This window comes from Haliotis rufescens, unplaced genomic scaffold, assembly GCF_023055435.1.
Source record: "Haliotis rufescens isolate VD_foot unplaced genomic scaffold, xgHalRufe1.0.p SCAF_25, whole genome shotgun sequence".
Lineage (NCBI taxonomy): Eukaryota > Metazoa > Mollusca > Gastropoda > Lepetellida > Haliotidae > Haliotis > Haliotis rufescens.
Window position 1 is genome coordinate 3,722,616 of NW_025963946.1, and position 5,372 is coordinate 3,727,987.

Genomic DNA, 5,372 nt, shown 5'->3' on the forward strand with positions numbered 1-5,372 from the left:
GCGAGCATTTCAAATAAATGCCAGTTGGCCTTAGTGAAGTTCCATCTTGTTGAAGGAGGAACATCTGAAGGTAGGACAGGTTTTAAAATAGTTGGGAAATGATCACTGCCACAGAGGTCTTCGTGGAAGGACCATTCAAATTCGTTTAATAAATCAAAGTGAGTGAGTGATAAATCCAGAGCAGAGTAGGTACCTGTACCGGGATGTAGATATTTGTTTGAACCATCGTTATAGATACATAAGTCATTGTTTGAAATGAAATCTTCCAAAAGTTTCCCCTTGTTATTTGTCTGAACACTACCCCACAGTGGATTGTGTCCATTTAAATCGCCCATAATAATACAGGGCTTGGGTAGTAGAGCTTGAAGTTCCGACTACATAAGGAGAACAAAGATGTCAAACAGATGATTGAATTGAAAGGAAATGGAAAAACAGGAAGACGCACTTGTTCTGCAAAAAATACTTCGCAACAAGGGAGAGCACCACCATAACATGGTTGTGAAGGAAAGATGCTGTGGGGAATTAATTATCTCTAGAAAACCAGGTGAGACCTTTGCCATGGAGGAGTATGGTCCATGTTTTCTTTGTTACGTATGGATAAAAAAAGATGCGTCGTCAACGAAACATCAGGAAACGTGCCCTATGGCACTTGGGGCGAAAATGAAAAAGGGAGAAGCAATCATCAGGAGTACTGTTTTGTCTGGAGATATTTTGCCAGAAGCGTCCCAAAAACTTGCCAGTGAGGTTCATGCCATAACGACAAGGGATGAAGTGTCCAAACTGATGAACTTATTGTTGCTCTGGGAAATGTTTGGTTCCATCAAAATATCAGCAATAAACACAAGAGAAAATACTACACCAGTAGTCGCATGCGAGGAGCTGCAAGGCTGCTTCAGCATCTTAGGAACAATGATCAGTCATCAACATTAAGTATGAAAGATTACTTGAAGCCCAGCAAGTTTGATGAAGTTGTTCACGCTGCTCTTCAGTGTGCAAGTATGGATGAAGATGATTCTGAAGATCTCAAACACCCATCGGCTGCTTTAAAGATAGGACATGATATCACACGACTTCCTTGCATAAAACTAGGGCTGGCAAAGAGGGACAGAAAGAATTCTCAAGTGGATATACAAGACACAGATGACTTATTATCTTTGTTGAAGCTGGAATGGACAAACAAAGTAACCAAACTGTCCCACAAGCTTCTGAGGGAAAGGAAAATGTACAAGTCCACAAAGGCCCCATCACCCAAGGTTCCACCAGATGTCAAAAAGCCACTTCAGTATGTGACAAATAGTAAAGTTCGAATGTGAATGCATCAAAGGAATATGTATTTGCAAATACAGGTGAGAAGTACATGTGCTCTTTCACTTAAAAGGTTCTATTTCTGAGACCCTGTTAACAATTTTGGGGCCTGTACTCGTGGTATTCGTCAGGCAAAGACAGATATCCCCTATAACGCGATAAAGGTTAGAGAAAATCTAAAGTGTTGATAATGACAGCAAATTGGGATTTTATCATTATATTTACAGTCACTTACTCACTCACTCGAGCCAACATTCTTTCAAATCTGTGAAAGACTGAGCCAAATGCCAACATTGGAATGTAGAATTGGAATTTTTCCAGTCCTGGGAAATTAAATAACTGAAGACAGAGTTGGCCTAAATTTTGTATTGATAGATTTTGGCCCACATGACCAAAGCCCAAATTCTGCCAGGAATCAAATTGTACTTTTCTCTTTCTTGTACATGATTTGTGCTTATGATACTTATGGTGCACTGAAAAGGGCACGTTGCGAGGCCGACATTTCCTGTCCTGAAAGGATCAACAGTGTCAGTCTGCGTAAATATTTTGCAAAAATGTCTCAGGTTTGTGACCAAACGAATTATGAAAGCCTTTACATGTTAAGTTCAAGAACAGTTCTACATGACGTGAGGATAGGGTGCAGTGCGATGCAGTACAGTGTCGGGGTGCATCTGGGTAAATTGAAAGGATGAATATTGGCAAACTGACGCTTATGCAAGATTTTAACTGTGCCGGAAGATTCAAAGGAATGGCACTTGAAGACATTCAAGTTGATGGTAATTACGAAGTTTAAGTTTTATAAAAGAAGACGTTAACATGGAGAATTAATTTTGCTGAAAGTTAAAGTCGAGAATCAGGAGGATTGTGTTCCCTAAAGCCATTTGAAATTAGTCATTATTCGTAAATTATATTCACCACAAATATCCAGTTCTATTATACTGTTCAAATCCTCAATGCACGTTAGCGAATATTTTAATTGCTTATACTTTTCCAAGGCACACAATCATATTATCTGTTGTAAATAGACCCGTGAAAATTCCGGGGTAGAATAGGTCTTCAGCAACCCATGCTTGCCGTAAAGGCGACTATGCTTGTCGTGAAAGGTGACTAACGGGATCGGGTGGTCAGGCTCACTGACTTGGTTGATGCACGTCATCAATCCCAATTGTTCATGATATTAATCACTGGATTGTCTGGGCCAGACTGGATTATTTACAGACCGCTGGAATATTGCTGAGTGCGGCGTTAAACAACAAACCAACCAACTGTAGTAAATATATCTCATATGGGGATTATCAAACACAAGTTTATGAAAATGGGAAGGTCATCAGATGATAATGGTAGTATCTGTTTCAGATATCCTCAAGGAAGTGGATAAAGACCCTGAACCAGTGGATGTGGATGTGGCTGTACCAGACCAGAACTGTGTTCCTGATGAAGTAGTGATTGGTAAATCCATTGATGTTATTTTACCAGTGAAATACTAAGTGTCTTATTTTTAAAGTTAATTATGACAAAGTTACCACTCTGTTTTGGCAGTCTGTCAACAAAAGATGATTATTCACTTCATTAATATGGTAAAACATCATCAGGTGTCCTTAAAAAGTATTATTTATTATTTCACTTTTTGTAGATGCAGAGGTGCCACCCATCAAGAAGAAGAAATTCATGCGCCAGGTTTTGACTCTCGATGAAGAAAAAGAACTTAGATCACTATTTGCCTCAAACTTCCAAAATGGCCAGTGCCCGAAGCTGAAAGATGTTGACAAAGCTGTGCATGCAAGCAGGATCAGTGATAGCATGATTCTTAAAAGGAAGTGGGAAGTTATAAAAAAAAGTGTGGAACTTGCTGAGAAAAGGGAAATAACAATAGAGTTAAAGTTGTTTGCTGCTCATCAGCTGGGTATGAGGTGCAAGTCTTTGTCATTACTGTTTATACATATGCTGAAATTTCGTGCATTACACCGAGGACTGTTTTTTCAGCTAGTTTTGTAGCTATTGAGCTGGAATTTGGTATGTGGTTAGCTAATACTAAGGTTAACGATACTTCAGACTTGTTTTGTGAAATACTGAAATCTGACATGGGTTTGATCTTTCAGATGCGACCATGGTTGCCTAAGAATTTTTTGGCGACAAAATCCTGCATTAAAAATGTCATATATGGGTTATAAAAAATGGAGTGATTCTGCTAACAAGTACTTTTTTCAGGTAATGTACTAAATTTCTTAAATATTTCAATGCTGGTGGTTTCATCCTTTTACAAGCTAAAATGCAGATCAACAAAAGTTAATAAATTTGCAAACATTATTTCATAAAACCATTTTAAACGTTGAAATTGACCCTTTTGATCTGCTAACACTGGTAAAAGTTTCATTTTGAGGTCGGTGAATATCAATATACTATCTGCTAAACCTACTTTCTGGCATTAATTGTGATGATATCAATTGAATCTTTCTGTCAAGTCCATTTCATGATCATATCTTAGTCCATTTATTTTTTAGATTACAGTTTTCCTTGGTAACACAAAATTATGTCAGTAATGTTACCAATCTTAATTATCACAGCTGTATAAGTTATATTCCTTGAAAAAGCCCATACAACAAGTATTTGTCACAGAGTGACGAAATATCCCCCGCCTGTACACCATAGTACCAAATATGAAGACAATCCAGCGATTAGTTCTTGAGATATTGTGGCAACACCGTTTTCCAACTCCAAAAACAGATTTGCCTGCTGTGACCTTGAAAATGGGGTCAAGGTCACCAATTCTGACAGGTGTATGCGGTGTCTGTATATACACTATAGTTCCAAATATGAAGACAATCCAGCGATTAGTTCTTGAGATATCGCGGCAACACCGTTTTCTAACTCCAAAAGCAGATATGCCTGCTGTGACCTTGACAATGGGGTCAAGGTCATCAAAACCGACTGGTGTCTGCGGTGTCTGTATATACACCATAGTTCCAAATATGAAGACAATCCAGTGATTAGTTCTTGAGATATCGCGGCAACACCGTTTTCCAACTCCAAAAGCAGATTTGTCTGCTGTGACCTTTAAAATGGGATCAAGGTCACCAAAACCGACTGGTGTCTGCGGAGTCTGTATATACACCATAGTTCCAAATATGAAGACAATCCAGTGTTTAGTTCTTGAGATATCGCGGCAACACCGTTTTCCAACTCTAAAAGCAGATTTGTCTGCTGTGACCTTGAAAATGGGATCAAGGTCACCAAAACCGACTGGTGTCTGCGGAGTCTGTATATACACCATAGTTCCAAATATGAGTGAGTGTGAGTTAATGTTTTACGTCACATCGGCAATATTTCAGCCATATAGTGACGAGATAGATTTATACTAATACATTTTGACAATATAAAAACCTGTCGACAAAGGACAGTAAAACAAACTAGACTATCACAGATATGAACATAAAACTAGCATGAAACTGTAAAAAGATGTAACAATACACAAGATATGATAAAAACCGGGCTATTGATCGTCAACCACTGAAGATAGATCACCATACTGGGGACCATGGGGACTTACAGTACCTTTGCTACCTGCATGGACCCCAGCAGGATTTATACCAAATCCTCGATCGCTGGCGATTGTGCGCATTTTTTAGCCAAAATTAAAAGGACAGATATGCTACGTTTAAAAGACTAGGAGAAATAAATATTCATCGAATGAAAAGGGACTTACAATATCCTCTCAGGGGGACTATAATTTTACACTACTTTAACCCCCGTCGAGGATACAGCCAATATCAATCTAGGATATAAATATATTCCACCTAAATTTAAATTCAATTTTTGTACAAGACAGATCAACATAATTTGTTATACAATTCAATTTCTTTTAAAAAAAACAAAATTAAATGAGAACTAACGCTATTAAAAAGATCCTTTGTCGAAGTAACTTTGAAATACTTATCCCTTGTGATGGAAAAATCAACACAATCAAGCAGAATATGCTTGATGGTTATTCTTTCATCACAAGGGATACAAACTGGAGGATCCTCACCCTTCAATAAATACTCATGAGTATATCTGGAATGGCCAATACG

At 38.2% G+C, this 5,372-nt stretch overlaps 2 pseudogenes; both read left to right on the plus strand.

The window, feature by feature from the left end:
• The first annotated feature begins 423 nt into the window (after positions 1 to 423).
• On the plus strand, positions 424 to 1,313 carry LOC125383601 (annotated as a pseudogene).
• Positions 1,314 to 1,328: 15 nt separating this feature from the next.
• On the plus strand, positions 1,329 to 3,900 carry LOC124122934 (annotated as a pseudogene).
• The last annotated feature ends 1,472 nt before the right edge of the window (positions 3,901 to 5,372 follow it).